The sequence below is a fragment of the Sorex araneus genome, chromosome 1 (genome assembly GCF_027595985.1).
Source record: "Sorex araneus isolate mSorAra2 chromosome 1, mSorAra2.pri, whole genome shotgun sequence".
NCBI classification, from domain to species: domain Eukaryota; kingdom Metazoa; phylum Chordata; class Mammalia; order Eulipotyphla; family Soricidae; genus Sorex; species Sorex araneus.
Genome location: NC_073302.1, coordinates 270,882,973 through 270,903,760, shown reverse-complemented (window position 1 = coordinate 270,903,760; position 20,788 = coordinate 270,882,973). Strand labels below are relative to the sequence as shown.

The following is a 20,788-nucleotide window of genomic DNA, read 5'->3' as shown; positions in this document are numbered from 1 at the left end:
CATTAATTATTTCTAAATCTTAAGGAATAAATATGCCATGTCTTAAATGTTTAGATTGAATTACTATTTGTTGCTCTAAATAACAAGTAACAGAAGGAAGTAAAAGTTTCCTCTTCATCTGCATTGCAATAATATAATATGAGAGATAGTTAAAAGGAAAATGCCTGCCTGCCATAGAGGCAGGGTTGGGATGGAGTGGGGTAGGGTGAGGTGGGGTGGGGTTGGCAGGAGGGATATTGGGGACATTAGTGGTAGGAAATATACACTGGTGGAGGGATGGGTCATTGTATGACTGAAACTCAATCATGAAAGCTTTGTAACTGTACCTCACGATTTTAATAATGTTTTCTTTTCACATATAAGGATAAGAAGACTTTTATAGAAACCACAGGCAATGGCGCTCAGGAGACTGAAGTCACACCTGGTCTTTGGGCAAGCACAGGACTCCCAGTGCTGGGGTGCCACTGAAAGTGCTTAGGAGCTATGCAGTGGCAGGAATCCAATCAGAACCTTGTATATGGCAGGTATTTGCTTTAGCACTCAGCTCTTTCCAGCCTAGAGAGCAACTATCTCTAAAGAACCTTACTCTCCCGAGTAAGGAGAGAGTAAGATTACTTCCAAACTTAACTGCAACTTAACTTCAAGTGTCCCATGATGCCAACTTGACATGAGAATCTCCACCCCTACTCCCAATACTGATATCAAAATCTTTGGATACCCAAGTCCATCCAAGTCAGCTTTCCATATCTAAGGGTTCATGGATCAACCAAACCAACCCCAAAATTCCAAGATCCCTTGAACCCAGCAATGACAAACCTACTGTCAGAAAAAAAAAAGTGACTATCTATAAGTAGATCCACAGAGTTCCAATCCATGTTATTCAAGGGTCAATAGTATCAGTTATACAAAACAAGCCCTGGAGCACTGTTCTATAAAACATGCTTTTTGTTAACACTTAATTATGTATTCAAAATATTGTCAATGGTTAAATCTTATATTAAGCATTCTCAAAAAAATTGCTTAAAATATTATGATGAAAAAATCTCTAAGCATAGACTGTATCTAAGAAACAAACAAAAAAAGGTCTCAACAATATTTTTTTTAACATCATTATCCCCTCCTCTCAGATTTCATGCTAGTAGATTAAAATCATACTTAAAGTATTCTTGGCATCTTCAGTAGTATTTGTATTTTTACCAAACCATCATTCACCAAATGTTTCTTCCTCAAGTGGCTCTGGATAAATTTAGAGTTAAATGTTTTGATATATACCATAAAGATGAAAAGTGAAGCATCAATAATACAAGAAAAACATTCTAATGCTACAGAGTTCAAAGAACACCTGGTAGTCTAAATGTTTACCATTGAATGACATAAATAATAATTATTCATCACTTTAATTAATAGCTATACACAATATACAATGAATATTTCTGTGCGTCAGGCAGCTAAAGCGGTCTGTAATCACTCAACTAATCCTCATCATGATCTCTAAGCAGTGGGGATCAGTGCTGTCCCCATTTTTCAAATTAAGGAAAAGAAGGAGAGAGAGAAGATGAAAAGAACTGGCCAAGAATCACCCAGTCACTGCTGACTGAACTAGGACTAAAACAAGGAATGTGGCGTCCTCTACTTGTGATGAAAGAATTCTTGGGTAAAACACAGGCGCCTGGTCTGCATGAATGACTGTTCAGAAAAGGCAGAAAAAGAAAGGTGGCCTCTGGTTGGTTAAGTTGGCAAGAAGAAAAGTTAAAACACAGGATGATAAGTAACACATGACAGCAGAAGTCTGTAAAAATGCCTGTGATGTGTGCTTAGCTTTCACGTGGTGGGTGGACAGAATCACAACAGGCTCCTACATGAGAATGTCCAGCTCAAGAGCACACACGGGATACAGGGAGAATCAACAGAGACCACGTCCTACCTTATAAGAATCGAAGCCAAGCCATACAGAAACCTTTAAAATATATATATATGTATATATATACATATATATATATATATGCATGACCCACGCCAGAACCATGCCGCCGGACCCCGCACCAGGCCGTTTCATTCGAGGCGACCCAGAGTGGGATGGGTGAGACCCCTCCCTGCCCCAAGGGACCCAGCCCCAGAAGCCAAAAATCTCCAGAACTCAACTGCCACCAGGTCCAAGACCACTCTCCACAAACTCCGGCTGAGCCTTACCCACGAGTGAATCTACTTCCGGACAACTCATACCTTACACCACCCATACTCCAAGAGTACCACACCACATTTGAAGTTTAAAGTAGCAACCAATTCTAGAGGGAAGTATATATATTTTAAATATATATGAATATGTGTATCACTGTCACAGTCATCCCATTGCTCATCAATTTGTTCGAGCGGGCACCAGTAACATCTCTCATTGAGAGATGTATTGTTTCTGTGTTTGGCATATCCAATACGCACAGGTAGTTTGCCGGGCTCTCCGAGAGGGGCGGAGGAATCGAACTCGGGTTGGCCGCATGAAAGGCAAACGCCCAACCGCTGTGCTATCGCTCCTATAAGCACACAAGGCTCAACCTCTAACAACATGTTAGAGAACTCTTATAGAAGGGCTTAATGGTCCTGAGTGAAATACAACAATCTTCACACTCTTTCCTTAAAGGAAAGTTTTCTGTAGCATTTTCAGCATTTTTTTAATAACAAACAATACAAAATAAATTATTTAGGTTCTGCTTTGGGGCAGGGGTTGAGGTTTAGGATGAAAACATCCAAAATATGGTGGTGGGAAGCTGTAATAAATGGTGGGACTAATGTGTAAATATTAAATGTAATCAAATGTTGTGAGCTACTTTATAAAATAAAATTTGAACCTTCAAATTTCACTTGTGAGGGTGAAATCTAGATGCAAAGACAGCCCTAACAAGCAGCAGTCTACTATATTGGAGATTCGGGTACTGATGAAAGAAAGTTCCTTATCATCACAAAGAAATGCACCCCAACCTCCAGAAACTGATGCACGGGAGCTAGAAAGATAGGACAATAAGAGGATGCTTGCCGTGCATGCAGCCAACTGGGTTCAATCCCTGGAGTCCCATATGGTCCCAAGAGCCACCAGAAGTGATTCCTGAGTGATCAGCCATGAATAACCCCTGAGTATCATCAAGCGTGTCCCCCTCTGGACCACCTCCCAAATAATTGACATATCTCTTCTCTCTTTAGAGTATATCATTTCAGTTCACTGCACTTTTACCAGGATATCCCATGTTTACAACGGGGCAGGTCCAGAGAATTTCAATAAATCTTCATTAAATTCACACATTCATTCATTGAATCGAATACACTGGGGACACGAATAATTGTTTTTTCCCCACTTGGATGGACAGAGGAGAAACAGTTTTGCTTTACAAAACTGTGTTAGGTTGGATTAGATTTATCCAACTTTGCAGACCCCATGGGTTTGTTTTATTGTATTATTTGGCAGTTGGATTCTCAGGGTTGGAGAGGAGCAGGAATAGGTACATTTTGTGACATGAATATGAATAAAATTGTACTGTGGGAGGTTGGATATACTCTTGTTCAAGAGTTGTCTACAATTAGGCCAAAGTGATAGTACAGCGGGTAGAGCGTTTGCCTTGCATGCAGCCGAGCCAGGTTTGATCCCCAGCATCCTATATAAGTCCCCCAACACCACCAGGAGTAATTCCTGAGTGCAGAGCCAGGAGTAACCCCTAAGCATCACTGGGGGTGCTTAGCACCCACTTTGTACCAAAAGAAAAAAAGAGTGGTCTACAAGAGATTCAGACGTTAGACTTAAGATGGTAGGATAGAAAAGCAAGTGATAGCTTTGGTTCACACTACAGAAGAATGTACCAAACAAGGAGCACTGGTAGGTATAGTTAAGAACTCTGCTGTGATTCCAAACTAAAGTACTTCATACGACAGAAAATACATTTCCTGAAGCCTTGCAGAAAATGGGCTTTAAACTTTTTCAAACAAATGGGAAATTTTGAAGAAAAAATGGCTAAACAGAGTATATGCAGACTTGACAGATATACAGAATGAAGAGGCAGAACTCAACTCAAAGGGCTGGCATGCATGTTCTACAAGTTTCTCAGAGCTGGGCTTTCCTAAGACCTGGGGTCCCCAACTACCAGCAGGAGCTCCCGCTGAGTACCCAGCCACTGTAGACCCTGAACATCACAGGATGTAGCCAATAAAAAAACCAACATTCCAGAATTCCAGCACGGCCAGGCCTAATTAATCAGAACTGGCATACGAACAGGGGATTTATTTGCACAGTGAGGTTTAAGAGACACGTGTTTCAAAGCAACAAAATGTGGGTAATGTCTCACCCACAGCATCCAAAAATTACTGGTTTTTCTATCTCTTCAGAACTTCTTTCCTTCCCAACCAACTTCATAAGGTTTAGTAGACATTAACACATTAGAAAAAAATTCTTTTGTTTAACCTTCATATTCTGTTAGAACCCAGAGGCTGAATATTATAATGGTAGCACTATCTGTAGCACTGTTGTCCCGTTGTTCAACAATTTGTTCAAGCGAGCACCAGTAATGTCTCCATTATGACACTTGTTGTTACTGTTTTTGGCATATCGAATACGCCAGGGGTAGCTTGCCAGTCTCTGCTGTGGAGGCGGGATGCTCTCGGTAGCTTGCCAGGCTCTCCAAGAGGTACACAGTCCAAATGTGGCTTTCCACTTTCACTAAGCTTGTGACTTTGAGTCAGTCACTGACTTAAAGTACATGACTTTAAGCAAGCCACTGAAACGTCTGTCCAGAGGTGTATAACTCAAGCAACCACCCTATCTCATACAGTGGTTATAAAATTGCACAAGGCATTAGATAAAGCAGTCAAACACAATTTACTTTTATAGTCTCAAAAGTATTTTTCCTCCCTGTGTCTATTTAATAATCTTAAATTTGGTGGTGAATGTGGGGGGGGAGAGGGAGGGGAGTATTAATTCAAACTAGCTTGCTAGTAGCTATTTAAAAGGGATTTGCTCTTGTCTATATTCTTCTGGGATTTTTCCAAGAAAGCTTTATCTCAGGCTACCATTAGCTCCTTTACCTAGGTACTCTAAAGCAGTATTTCTTCACCTTTTTCTATCTGTGGTCCTTTTCCAACCTGTAGCCTTCCTAAGACATCCTTTTGCCTCTGTCCTATCAGTTGATCCCATTTATGCTATTTTTATCTATGATCCTTTGGGGACATCCTGAAGACTCAGATAGAGCCACATGGTCCATAGATGAGGAACTGCTCTCAAGCATCATGGTCACAAAACCACAAGTTTAAGTAAAGTTTCTTCCTACTACTAAAAGACAATCATTCCTCGTGGCTTTCATTGTACTACTAGCAAGAAATAATTTCTAGTGTGTAGAAAGAGAAAATCACTCTGTCTATCATAAATCTCCATAAAAGAATACTTAAAGTGTCTCAGTGCTTGAGTCATTTCTTGGACTTTGCTTTTCTGAGTCACTATCTGACACCCCACTCTCTTTTCTGCCACAGGAGTTTCATGTTACTGGAATTAGTCTGAGCTATTTATTGATATACTCTATGATCTCTACTCACCACCTGTTTCACACCTTCCAACAGCTGGACTGATAGAGGTACTCTAAGTAATTTGCGGAACAATGCACTTGGACATTTTTCTTCAATACATTAACATTATTATAATTTTTTGCTTTTGCCTTTCAAATAGGGCTTCAAACTATTACTAACTTTTATATTAAATTTAATAAACAATGCTCTAAGTTTTCCATTTTTCATTTAATGGGGCTTTATTCCAAACCAATGATCATCGAAAAAATGCCATGGATTAGTTTGGGCTTAAAAAGGTGAAGTCAATGAGAACATCAAAAGATGGCACAGACAAAATTAGTCTAAATAAGATGTGTTTCCTATTTCTATTTTTAAACACAGTTTTCTTGCCCCTGCTGGAAAGGTCAAAGTATGGTATTATGATCCTGCGCAATTTAGATTAGTAAGGTTTTATAATCCTCAGCCTTAAATAGGAATGTTCCATTATCACGGCAAACACAACTGAGCATTCAAATACAGCCTGACAGTCATAAAACCTATAAAGGTATTTATATACTTGTAGCCATAAAATCCAAAACCTGTATTATTTTTCAAGTAGCCATCATTAAAAAACCATGAATATTTCAATTCTAAGACAAACATTCATTTAACATTCCTAAAATTTGAACATCTTATAATCACTGATCTTCAATTTGATGAAATACTATATATACCCTTATATCTTTCATATTACCTAGCTCTGGAACTTAGAACTTAGAACTTAATTATAATGCAGAAATTTGCCACATATCAAATCAATAATATTTAGAAATTAATTGTGGATATAGCTGCCAGTTTAGAGGAGCAACTGACAATAATTTTACCTGTACAGCCATGGAAATAGTATTTTTAAGGCTGTTTAAGTTCTGTTTATCCAGTCGAAGGAATCCAAGCTTTGGTGGCTAAGACACTCCCAGAATAAAAATCTTCATTCCATTATTTGTCTAAGGTAATTTATCTGAGAAACGGACTCTTTCTCTGAATCATTTTACTCCACACTTCTGAAGCAAAAACGAAAATTCCTATGTGAGCTGTTACTAGGATGGAAATAACTAAAATAAAAATGCCCGATAGTGTCTAATAATTCCCACCTAGCTTATCCAAACTTTACCAAATAATAGCAATATGAATATTTTTGAGCTATCTGAAATCTCAGAAGTATGTAGGGGGTCAAGAAAAGATGACAAAGATAATGCTCACAATGTTCGTTACCATTTATTGAGCACAACTATGTGGCAAGTGGCATACCTTGTCACATCTGACTTTTATGTCATGATCACATCTTCATGGGGCAGGGGGGAATCCCTCAAATTTGCTGCCTTCCAAGAAAGCAATAATTACAAATGTCTGCTCACTAAAAAGCAAGGGACCAAAGGTGGTAAAATAACCCTTCAAAAATGATTCACTCCCCCAAGAGCCTGATTAGGATGGGATGAAATCTGTGTGAGGGCACCACTAATACCTGCTCTCATTCAAGATGCTTGTCTGTCCATGACAACCACTGAATTTCTTGCTTCATCCTTGGGAATGTGATGAACAAGTTCATCCTGAGTTATAATCGAACTGCTAAAGAAATTGTCAAGTTGGGGCTGGAGCCATGGTATAGAGAGTAGGGAATTTGCCTTGCACACGGCTGACCTAGGTTCAATGCACATAGTTCCATGATTCCCCTCCTCCCCGGAGTGATACTGAGCACAAATTCAGGAGTAAGGCATGAGCATTGCTCGTTGTGGCCCCAAAACCAAATAATAATTGTCAAGTTTCTGTGTGCAACAATTCTTCCAGTGTTTTTTGTCATGCTGCAAAGAAACTTGTGACATTGCTTTAGCCTTTACCATTTAGCACTAGGCTTCAAGGCATAAAGTTTGACTTGGGAAGGAATAAGACTTAAAAAATTGCTGGTAAAATCTCTTATTTAATGACCTCATCAGATGTCATCTCCATCATTCCCTCTTTTATAATCTCCCATTTTCTATTTCTCAGTTGCTATATAATTCTATTTCAATTACCCCTGACTTTTGTGCCCCAAACCTTAATAATGCTTAATATTTTGTGCCCCAATCTTAAGCATACACCTATATTTTATAAGAGAAACAGTGAGAGGTTCCAATATCATTAAATATGCAATATCATGAAAATGTTTCTAAAACTACAAATAAATATCAGCATAGAAAAAAATCCCTTAGTATAGTATTTATCATTTCCATATCAGCGTGAATTTTAAATCTTCCAACAACTACTCTGAGAGATACATAGTTCAAGGTTTTATTTAAGTTTTATTGCTCTCACTCTCAGAGGTAACATTCCTCTCAAACTGTATAAAGTTTCGATTACATGTAATATACTACTATTCAGGAATGATAAGTGAAAGGCAATTGAAACCAGAAGTACAGTGACTATAAAATCTATTTTGCAATTTTCAAAGATTAGGAGGAGAAAGACTTGGCAAGGAAAAGTCAATTCCCATTCTCTAACGTCTGGTTTTCAGATGTCCCACAGTCTAAGTAATTCAAATCTAATTTTCAAATAACTGCATAAATACCTAAAGTGTCACAAAGTAAGGAGAATTAAGGGACAGTCTTAACTAAGGGACTGTCAAATAGTTTCAAGTCAAGAGAAAATTGGGCGTTGACGGAAACGACACCTGCTCTCAAAGTCCAAGTGAGGAGTCAATATTACCCCCAACTGGAAATATTTCGAATGAAAAGCTAAAATGCTATCCTCTGCACTCCCAGAGTGTTTCAGCAGAACATTTCCTCAAATACAACTTGACCTCACTAAGTCAGGACTCCCTTCTTCCTGATGTCTGTAAAGGACCTGAGGCAGGGCCGACGCTGCATCTGTGCCGGTTACGTAACGAGTGAACAACTTCTGGGAAACCAGAAGGATTAGGGGCCGCTTTCTCCTCTGTTTCTACCCAGACACTGGTGTAGGGAAGCACACGCACAATTACACCCTCACACCAACAACCACTTGCCTCTTGCTAATGTTACAGCATGAAATTCGGAAGAATGCTCAACACTTCCAGTTACTGGTGACATGTACATTTTCACCATGACTGACAGCAGCGGGCCAGGGAGAGCACTGAGGAAGCATGCACTGAGACCCTGAATACCAGAGAGGGTAACACCACAGGCCCCTCACCGACCCTGGCACTGCAGGCTCCAAGTGGCGCAGTGTCCTCAGATCCCAGCCTGGCTGGACTGACCAGGAATGGCCGGGAGTGACCCACAGACACCCCCTGAGCACTGAGGCCCCTTTCCTCCACAGAGGAAACAAAATGCTGACAACGCTAACAGCTATTGGAGTGCATGTAATTTTCACACACTTAATTAGTTCGACAATAGCAGTTCTACAACTGACAACGAGAAAGAGAATCACCACAAATCATCCTAACAAGACAGAATAATCTCTTTCACAACAACATTAAACAAAACACAAAGTCTCTTAGGTTTCCCCTTCGAAGGATCTAGTTATAGAACAAACTCTCTGATCAAAGGAAGCACATTTCCTGCAGGTGCCCATGAATGGACTCACGTCAACGACTCATCAGATGAGCCTCCAAGTGGAAGTCTCTGGAGCAATGAATATAGGTCAGGTTACTTTTTGAAGATAGGAATCATGGCCAGAAAATCTACAACTTCTAGTCTCATCCAACAAGATACCACTGGGTCCCATCATGTGTTTATCATCATCATCATCATCATCATCATCATCATCATCATCATCATCATCATCATTTTGAATAGAAAGCTAAGGAAGAAGTGTTGGCATCCAGAAACTTGTAGGTCTATCTACAACACAAAGATCTAGCCTTTTTGTTGGAGGGGGGAGGAGCAAGAGATTGGGGGTTAGGGGGAGGGGCGAGCGACAGCTCAGTGGTGGAACACAAGATTCATGGATACGGGGCCTTGGATTTGTTCTCAGTATTAGACCTGCCTCTGATCCCATCCCCTTTTTCTGCAGGAAGCCGTCTCTTATTCAAGAGCATTTGAAAGCATGGCCATGCAGTTTTGTATTTTTCCCTCCTCCTGGTCTGAAACCAAGCCTTAGCAACGTACAAGAATGCAGATGTGCCTGGTAACAATTGCCTCACACTGGGCTAGAGATGTGAGTAGTGTGCATCCAGGGTCCTTGCTGTTTTAGTCCCTTCCAATGACTTGGTGGGAAGGGAACATTTTAAAATAGTAACACGCAGGGACAGGTGGAAGTCACCATGCTCGAGTTACAGATCCAGGCTCAGAGCCCACGAAGTTTGCTTCTTCCAAACAAAGCACTGGGTTGGAAAACTCATTTGGAAGACTGGGGTGGGGGGTGAAGTGGGGGAGGGGGAGGGGAAATGCAAAACCAGGTTCAAGTCAGAAAAAGGTGGGAAATACATCATTCAGAGTAGGGATATTTTCATTTCCATGAGGGAAAAGAGAGAGAGATCCAACATTTAAACCACATATTCCCATTGCTATCCCCAGCTGAGTTTGGCAGATTTGAAGAGAGTGCCATCTGGAACCTGGTTCCTCAGAAAAGACTTTACAGTAATCCTGTAAAACCAAGCACCCTTTTAGAAGCTTTAAAAAAGTTCAATCCTTAAAATACCACCATGAGCCTACTTAATTTTCACAAGGGAAATAGGTTAAGGCTGATCTCACCTATAACTACTATTCTACTCTTCCTTAAAACACACACACACACACACACACACACACACACACACCCCACAGGGGTCACATCCCATGGTGTTCTTAGGGACCTGATGGTGTGGTTCTCAAGTCTGTCAGTGCCTGGGGGCCACCAGCTGCTTAGGGGGCCATGCCGTGCCAGGGATCGAACTCACAACCTCACACATGCTAAGCGGGCTTGTGCTCGCTATGCCTTCAGCAAAAAACACGTGTGAAAACAAGACTCTAGAATTCCAAACCCTTCACTTGGGAAACGCTCTTTGAATTCAATCAATATCACCATTTATCATTACATCCCACGGGTCAAATAGATACTACAGTGGGTAGGAAGTTTGACCTGTCCAGGACCAACCTAGTCTGACCCCAGTACTGAATAGGGTACTCCCTGAGCACCCCCAGGAGTGATCCCTAAGCACAGAGACAAAAGTAAGCCCTAGGCACAGCCAGATGTGGCCGAAATGAAGCAAATTCAATGTAATAAAATCAGATTACCTTTCATAGCTAAAAGAGGAATTTCCTACACAATATGAAGCCTGTACTAAAAACAAAACAATTTTTCTTTGCATCCTTAAAATATGTTCTTTAGCACCGCCATCCTGCAATTGTGTTATGAACAGAATGTATCTGTGGAAGTGTTAAAAAACTGGATTGGAAAGGCTAAGGGGGTGGGAAAAGGAAACATGTTTACAATCTGTTCCAATTTTTTGCTTGAAAATCTCAATACAGAAGTGGGCTGGAGCCATGGATGACATACAGGGTTTAGCTCTGCAGTCAAACTGCCCGGAAAATAAAAGCGCTGATATTCAACCCTGGCTTTGCATCAACCTCCAGGCTTCTTTGGCTGGTTTCCCACCAGAAGCAAGTTCTCTGCTCCTCTGAACAGGCAAATGTGCTGCAGGGAGCATGACCTGAGGAGCTGTGGGCTGGGCTCTGGTCACCAAGATTGCTCCCCTCCGAGCCTTCTCTAGAAAGTGCCGAGACGGCCCTGTGAGAGCTCCACCTTCTCTTCGGGGGTCGAGTGTGTTTCTAAAGGTCAGTTTGAATATTTTAAATTAATGTTAATAATAACAGTGCATTTGTACACACGTTATTGCTCAACCTGAGTAAACAGCTCATGTAGGATAGGTCCACAGCAACCTCACACTCCCAGCGGCTAAAACACAAATCAGCCAGGTGGGAAGCAAAGAAGTCAAGATGGGGCCTCGCCATCAAGTCAGGAATAGCACATTCGAAGCCTCAACTGACTTGACTCAATTGACTGGATGTAGCGTCAAAATAAATGGAATAATTCCAACATGACTGGAAAATCCAATCAACTTCCTGTAAGATGTGAAATAATTCAGTTAGAACATGGGAGTGTACTCTTATGTGTAGTTACAGAAATATACATTGAACTTTCGTTCTGCTTGGTTAAATGTTATTGCAAATTCAATGAGAAATCTCAAATTGCTAAAAACAAGAGTGTTTTGTAGGTTGTCTTCTGGATCACTGAAATCCAATGACTCTTCACATCAATTGCTGTGTTCCAATCACTCACTCTCACTACATACAACAGGCTCCATATCCCATTTTGCTTTCACGACTGCTGTCCGCTAGCAAAAGTCCTTCATGCTTGCCAACACAAGGTTATAAACTTCCCTTTCCTATTTGCTCCAAATCTTTCAAGCAAACATGTATCTTTTCATTTTGTTTTGGGGCCATATCCAACAGTGCTTACTCCTGGCTCTGCACTCAGGGATCACTCTTGGCAGGCTTAGGGGGTCCTATGGAGTGCTGGGGATGGAACCTGGGTCAGTCACATGCAAGGCAAGTGCCCAACCCACTGTGCTATCTTGCTCCAGTCCCACAAACATGAATATGGGGCTGAACTTGCAAAAGGCCCACTAGAAGTCTACTTGTGTTGAAAACTATCTCCACAGTTAATCATGGAGCATTTAAAATAATCAAACTGCTTGCCACACTTTTGCTAATTTTATTACATGTACGTGAGCAAAGTAATCTTGGTACACTCACATTACTGCACGCTCAAAATTAGGAGAATCCTTTCACTACAAAGTATACTAAACCATACTTAAATTCTGTTCGTAATTAAACACCACATTGCAGTACAGTATAAAAGTCTATCACTCAATACCCTTGGTTTCTATGTGCTATCACGCTGATAAAATGGTGTAAGTTGGAAGACGAGGTTCTCAATCTGTGGCTTAAATAATGATATTTCGAAAGAGGAGAATTCTTTGTTACTCACACTCACTCCAACTACAAAAGTTATGTCTCGAGGCCAGGACAGCAGCTCGTCAGTAGAGCACTTGCCTTGTATGTTTGAGACGCTGCCACCACACCCCTCAAAAATGAAACAAAAGAAACACCCCCAGACATTGCCATAAACTGTCACCTATGGAGTGCCCTTGAGCTGGGTATCACTAACTGGCACCATATCCTCATCCAACATTAATGACAGCTTTAAAAAAAAAAACTACAAAAAAACCCACATAACAAAACTCATCAAACTAAGTTATGGATTCCGATCTACTAAACAATTCTTCGCTTTCCTTGACGCTTGCTTCCTTGTATAAAAACGTCATGGCAGGTCACCAAGGTTGTGAGTGACATTTTCAGATTAGCTATCATCGGCCAGTCTCCCAAAAGAAGGCTTCCTGGCTTCCACCCGGGAGCTGCAGAGTCCAGTTTCCCATGCTCTTTAGCCTCACAACACAGGACACTCAGGCCAGACCTTCTCCAGCTGACTCCAGGATCTCACGGCGGCATTCTCACTTAGGCACGCCTTGCTTTTATGGACTTGTGGTTTCCACTGAAACAAGTTGTTCTACATACTTCCTACTTCAGCGGCAACTACGTGACCTCCCGGTTTCAGTTTGTCAGTAATTGCATTACCCAGAGAGCTGAGTCCAGATACTTTTTTTTTTTTTTTTCTTTCTGAATACTGTAAGTCCCCCAGGCTCCAGGAAAGCTTGGGCATGGTTTCTGCACTTAACTCTGAAAGCCAACCCACCTGCTTGGCCTAGTCCACAAGCCCACTCCAACACAAGCTACAGTTTCTAAACATTTTCATTTTCAACAGAAAGATTTTTTTTTCTTAATAGATACTGATGAGAAAAGGACTTTTAAAGCCAAAAACTTATTTACCCATGAGTAATCTTTTTAAGAGAATGTTGGTAGGGGAGAGAGTCATTCATTCACATTGGTATTTTTCAGGGAAATTAAACATAAACTCACATTCTGCAGGAATAAACAAGCCATTTTAAGCGGTGACACTTAGGGTCTCTCAACTACCTTTTGATTAATCAGAAAACACAGGAGGTTCATTCTACTCTCAACATTATGGCTAGATCCTTTAGAAAAAATGCATGTTCAACAGAACAGGGGGCATTATGGGATCAAAATGACTCTTCACTTAAAAGTGTAAACTTTAAAAGCTACATAGAATCTTTAAGGTATACTGCTAAAAGAGAAAAAAATGTACTATAAAACACATATATATACAATATTGCTTTAGGCAAAAATATTGATTATATCTAAGATGTGAAAGCTATTAAAGGAGGGAAAATAAAAAATATATATGAAAAGTCTCTGAATGGGGAGAAATAAATCTTTCCTTTTCTGTTATTTTGATAGATATAGGTGTTTATTTTCTCCCTCAGAAAAAAACGTTAATTAGGTGTAATAGCCATGATAAGGGAAGGGTAGTCATTATTCTAAAACTGCATTATCTTCTGAACACATATATCTGGTAACACGAGTTTACTCTGATTCACTGAAAGAAAATTAGATTTATAGGGAGGAAAAAAAAGTCCCACAAGATCTTTAAACTAGATTTCCTGAAACTATGTGCTCATACATAAGCACCATTTTCCACCTAAAACTCAACAGAAATACCTGCACTCATATTCACTCCCACTTTCACTTTTCTCTCCTGGCCATTTAAAGCGTGAAAAGCAGTTTATTTTTAAAAATCAGCCACAATCAACACGTTCATTAAATCTACGTGTTGATCCCAGGCACAGCTGCCTTCCAAATATTGAGTGTTTCGCTGCTGCCCACACTCGCTTTTACATCAGTAATTGGACCTTTATTCCAATTTATAAAAACTGTTCTTAATCACTCTTTTCACTCCAGGAGCTACATGAGAACCCCCAGATTCACTTTTAAGTACAGCATTAAATATAATGGGGACCTTCTCCATTAGCAACCAAAGACAACCTCATTGGACAAGCAGTGAAATAGAAGCCAGTGTTTTAGTTCAAATAGACCCTGTCGTGGTATCAATCACAGACTGCTTCATAACTCACAATCCTCAAGCTCATTTCATGTCGTCTGTTCTGGAACAAGAACAGGCAGGAATAGAAAGGAACACTTTCGATGGATTCATAAACTCTCAAGAATTCTTTGCACTTAAGCCTACATTTAAAAAATATATACATATATATTTTATACATATATATATATACATAACAAGTCCAACTTACTTGACAGTGACGCGGTTTGATAAATCCTGTAGATCCCCAGGGTGGAAAAGCTGGGCTTCTTTCAATCCAATCTGTTCACAAGCTTTCAAAAAAACGTTTATATTATCCTGTGAAAAGAAGTAAAAAGTGGTTGCTTAGCTGAACTTGCTCGCTCACTCGCTCGCTCTCTCTCCCTTTCTCTTGCTCTCTCAGACAAAAGATTAGTAATTTTTATGATATAACTTCTCCGCTTCAAAGTCCAGTTCCAGCAAGCAAAAAAGGAGGCAGTCAGACCAATGATGTGTTCAAAAAAAAAAAGCTGGGCTTGTAGGCTTCCCTAGGCATTCAGTCTAGCAAGCATAAACGGGAGCGCTATCCTATGTCCTATCCTACGCTGCTTCTGTGATCTTTGTGACTGGCACGTTAAACATTACCTGTTATAGGACAAGTGCCTAGCCACTGAGCAGTAATCTACACTTTGATGTCAGCTCTGCTCTGCAAACAAACGCCCTCTTCCCAGCTCTGCACGGCAAGCTTCACCCCTCCTCTTTAAAAATAACTCCAGCTACTGACATTCACCCACCCAGAAACTGTTGGCAGGGAAGAAATAAGAGGAGGAACATTCTGTTTCTATGATTACAAATTACAGAACGACCGTGGAATAAATACCACACCTGGAATCTGGGTTTGGTTGCTGAGCCGGCTCTTGACAGACAGGGAAACCTTACTATAGGACCCAGGAGAAACCCAGTGCTCATTGGCTCACTCTGCCTGGTTTAGGTGTGGCTCATGACTCATGCCTGCACCTGCCTCCTGGGCAACAGCCTCCCCCAAAAGAAAATGTACGTTGTGCCCCCTATCTCATTTCAAACCCCAAATCCTCCGTCCACTAGACAACGCTCCCCCCGCGCCCGTGCAACTGCTCCAGACGCTGACTCGGAGCAAGTCGCCCTCCCGGGCTGCTGCATTGCAAAGGCACGTCCACGTCGGGCGTGTAGCATGAGCTGGAGCTTCCATCTTCACTCCTCTTACATATGTAAACACTGTGCAGGGCTGAGCCGGGTAACGATCCCATGCGAACTCGACCTTCACCTTCACTCGCTGAGTTCTCAGGCGAGAGAGTGGCTTCCTAGCGTGCTAACACACGTTTGTCTATTTAAGCAGGGTGGTAACACCACCACGTCTGTGGTGTGAACCTCAGCCAAGCCTACCCTCATCTCCTTCCCCAGCAGCTGACTGTTGAGCCACCAGGAGACCACCGACCACTCGGAGAAAAAAAAGCAAACGCTCTTTCCCCTGCAAACGAAGGGTGGAAGCAAAGCAGGGTGCGCTAGCCAGGGGTGAAGGAAATGCTCAAAAAAAAACAAACAAACAAAAAAAAAGAAGCTATAACTCAGCAGCTGGGAGACGAGGGGGGGAGGAGGGAGGGAAAACAAATATATGGCAAGAGAAAGGCAACAATGATTTGCAAAGGAGCCAAGATTTTCTTCTTAAGGAAAAAGGAAGTGTAGGGGTGGAAGGTTACTCAGCCTAATAAGGCAGTCTACATGACCCAGGCCCAAGCTGAAATCCATGATTCACTTTAGATGCAAGGTCAAAGATGAAAGGAACTCGTAAGTCAAAAGCCAAATAGATGCCTTGATACAAGGCATTTAAACTGATTTTGTGGGGAAAGGGGAAATAACACACTGGCGAAATTCCAGGCAGAACAAATGTGATGATTTTGTTATTACACACACATAATTTCTAACACCTATGCTAATTGTAACGATCAAATGATTCAAATTAATGTTTTAAAAACTGATCCTCAAAAAGTCAGGCAAGAACAAATGGCTTGGTTTTTTAGCAACCCAGGATGCAAATCTCACAACAACAACAACAAAAATAGTCTTAATCCATTAGAAGTCTCCCATCAATTAAGTTTGCTCCAATTTAAAATATTTCACATGTTTTGAGCAGTAAACCTATTGAATTAAGAGTCAAAATGTTCTCACATATTTTATGAAAATACAATAACATTAATATGGTTGAGTAAAGACATTTTGGGGCTGGAGTGATAGCACAGCAGGTGGGGTATTTGCCTTGTACACAGCCGACCCGGGTTCGATTCCCAGCATCCCATATAGTCCCCTGAGCATCACCAGGAGTAATTCCTGAGTGCAAAGCCAGGAGTAACCCCTGTGCATCACCAGGTGTGACCCAAAAAAGCAAAAAAAGAAGGGCTAATTTTTACTTAAGTTTTTTAATTTAATAATAATAGTTCAGATCACATGTTTGTCATAGTTATTAACATTTGTGGTTTTTATGTTTAGCTACTGTACCTCACAACCATTAAAATGCCCAAAACCCTCCAAAATTGTCCTTGTATTACTTCTTGGCCATCTCCTCTTTCCCCAACTATTACCCGACCCACTTAGTAACCTCAGCTTAATCATCTAAGGCCAAGGGTTTGATACTGCCTCTCCTCTTGGTTTGCTTCTCTACAGCACATGTGAGTGAATCATTCAGCATTTGACAATAAGGATAGATTCTTAAAGCCACACATGCCTCAAAACCCAACCGAGCATTTAGAAGAAGCCACATAAAACCCAAAGTGGCTATGCTTCATTCTAGTCAAAGGAAAGATCCATTATAATTACATTCTAATTTTAAATAAGTTCTTTCTATTAAAAAGCAGACTATCTAGCAAATAGCTCAATGACATGCAAGTCAGAGTCACACGTGGCCTAGGTAGCAGGAACAGGTTGAACACAGACCCCAACTGTAGCGAAAATCATGCTTATTGGAGGGTGCCCGAGGGTAATTTATCTTTGCAATTTTGAAGGACCTATGTAAAGAGTTACCTACAGGAACACATAAAAATCATAAAATTCTAGGGGCTGGAGTGATAGCACAGCACTAGGTCATTTGCCTTGCACACGGCTGACCTGGGTTCGATTCCCAGCATCCCATATGGTCCTATGAGCACCGCCAGGAGTAATTCCTGAGTGCAAAGCCAGGAGTAACCTCTGAGCATCGCCCCCCCAAAAAAAATCATAAAATTCTAGTGTCTGTTGAAACATCAAAAAAATATGACACACTTAAAAGAAATTGTATAGTCTTCCTTTAAGGGACTCATTTTCACTTGAAACTAGCAAAGATATAAAAAATCAAAACAACAGTGAAGCCTGAAACAAACCTTATCTCACCGCGCTGGTCACCAGGACTCCGAGTTAACTCCACTACAAACCAACTGTGTGGCTTTGAAAATGCTAACCTTCCTGGCCCCTTTTTCCTCATCTTGAAATTGAGTAGTTTGTGGATCTGTAACCCATTACACCAAGGGCAAACTCTTCTCTCGGCCTTGGAAGGAAAGGTCAGCCCTCCTCGGCCCAACCCTTCACACAAATATATTTCTACTTACAGGCCAGGCTCCATGTCAAAAGCCGTGTTAACCATCTAGAATTTCTACACTTTGAAAACCAAAATGGTTTCTCAAAAAATAAACCCCCAAAACAATGACCCTGGATTTCTACAGTAGGGCTTTTCTGGCTTTCGATTTGTCTTTGGCTGTCAGTGAAAAGCAGACACTAGTTAAGTGGGAAATTAGAGTGGTTGGAGATTTTCAAGCCCTCTCCAATTGCCTCTCCAATTCTCAGTACTGAATCAATGATAAGGGCAGATATAATAGGTGCGGGTTGAGGAGGCAAGGGTAAATGAGAGACAGACCAAATAAGGAAGAGCACTCACTCACTAACAACAGAGGCATTATGAAACATCTACCAAAAAAATTTACCAAGACTTTAGGTTTATATTATTGTATTATAGTGCCAATGGGCTGGAGCAATAGCACAGTGGGTAGGGCGTTTGCCTTGCACGTGGCCACCCGGGGTTCGATTCCTCCGTCCCTCTTGGAAAGCTACCAAGAGTATCTTGCGCACACAGCAGAGCCTGACAAACTACCCGTGACGTATGTGATATGCCAAAAACAGTAACAAGTCTCACAATGGAGACGTTACTGGTGCCTGCTCAAGCAAATCGATGAGCAATGGGATGACAGTGATATAGTAATACAGTGATAGTGCCAATAATGCTTATCTGTGCTCCTTGGCAAGTTATCTCAAAACTTAGCAATTTGAAATAAATATTTATGAATTTATCCAGTTTCTAAAGTCATGTATTTGTCTTAAGTTGTCCAAAGTTGGATGGTTCTGCCTGTGGCTCTCTTATCGGGTTGTACAGTAGATGTCTGAAGGCATCTTTTATGGGGCTTGAAGCCTTTGCTTCCAAAGTCACTCACACACAGGACCAGCGAACCAGGGCAAGAGGAAAGCAGGAAGCCACAGTTTTTTTAGCAAATGGCTATAGACTGCTCAACAAAAGCAATTATCCAACAGCAAGATGGAAGTTGCAATGTCTTGTCCTCATTTTACAAGCCACAGTCACTATTTTCTCAGTATTCTGCCTTTTATATATGACTGCCCTATAGAAGGTAGGAAGACTAATACAAGAACACAGATAGCAAGAGTTGAGAATCACTGGGGATCAGCTTTTTCAGGTTGGCAAAGTGACCTTAGCTCACCCTCTAGTCCCAATGTGACAAGTCCCTCCCACATACCAAATTCACTAATGCCCTCCCACAGCTCCAAAAATTCTCATCCCTTTTCAAAATGACCTCAATATCCACAAAATAAATCAGATTGGGCTGTGCATGAGGTCAGGACTGGTTTTCATTGTTTGTCTCTTTGTGATTTTGAGGGGTTTTGTTTTTTGGAGGCTACACTCAAAACAGTACTCAGGGGACCATATGTGGTGCCAGGGATCAAACCCAGGTCAGCCACGTGCAAGGCAAGCACTCTTCCTGCTGTACTATCTCCCCAGCATCTAGATTTGGTTCTCCCAGGGTAGTTCTTATGTACAGTATCCCATAACTCAAATGGTAGTGAATGAAAGTGACAAGTTACCTACCACATATTCATAGAAGGTGGTACAAGTGTTGGATAGTGATAGATACACTCCCAGCTCCAAGTTAGAGAAATGAAGCACATATGGGAGTGAGTGAGTCACTGATCGAGTGAAATCTTGGAATCTGGCAAAGCATGTATTAGGGAGCCCTTCATTAGGATCTGAGACTAGGGGATAATTTCTGATCTTTTTGTTTCATCCTTTAGAATCTTCTTCATTCCACCTTCATTCCATCACCTTCTGTTTTCCTTGAAAATATCTTTTATTTGTATGTATGGCTTTCTTTTTTTTTTTTTGGCTTGTTTCTTTCTGTTTGGGGGCCACACCCAGCAGTGCTCAGGGCTTACTCCTGGCTCTATGCTCAGAGTTCACTCCCGGCAGGGCTGAGGGGACCATAAGTGGTGACAGGGATCGAATCCATGTTGGCCACATGCAAAGCATGCTATACTATCTTTATACTACCTGCTATATTTACCTCTCCAACATTTGTATGTGTGGATTTTCAGGCCAACTTCCTCCCTGTAGAAGTTTGGGAGATTAGCAAGCTCTAATTTTATGTTTATCCTTTTTCTTTTTTGGTTTAACTTAGTGGTTCTGTAAATAAAATTCCCTCAGAAATACTATCTTCTGGGGCTGGAGCAATAGTACAGTGGGTAGGACGTTTGCCTTGCATATGGCTGACCCAGGTTCAATTCCCAGCATCCCATATGGTCCTCTGAGCACCGCCAGGGGTGATTCCTGAGTGCAGAGCCAGGAGTAAACCCTGTGCATTGCCAGGTGTGACCCAAAAAACAAACAAACAAACAAACAAATACTATTTTCTGTGAATCTTGCTGAACTTCATTACACTGATAAAAGTCATACACCCTAGTCAATTCAAGAGAGGTCTTCTCTGCCTTGGTCTTCTGAAATGACTGAGTGGAAACACTGTTGAGTTTCTTAGGAGGCCAACTGCTTCATTAGAGAGAATTCCAAGGTCAGTTGGATCTTTCTAAGACCTTAATAAGTATTTATGGCCACACCCTCGGCTTCATCCTCCATTACCCTGTACTTGATTGTTAACTCAAATTTATTTCTCAATTATAACATCACTGAGTCACTAAAGAGATTAATCATTTCAAACCTAGC

General features: G+C 41.1%; 1 protein-coding gene across 8 annotated transcripts in view; it reads right to left on the bottom strand.

Annotated features, from left to right (window-relative positions):
* The window catches only part of LMO7 (LIM domain 7), a 155,436-nt gene that overhangs the window by 88,864 nt on the left and 45,784 nt on the right, over positions 1-20,788 (bottom strand). For all 8 annotated transcript variants that reach the window (XM_055134053.1, XM_055134057.1, XM_055134051.1 and 5 more), the window contains exon 3: positions 14,738-14,844. The gene's annotated coding sequence lies outside the window, so the exon portion shown is untranslated. The remainder of the gene's footprint in view (positions 1-14,737; positions 14,845-20,788) is intronic.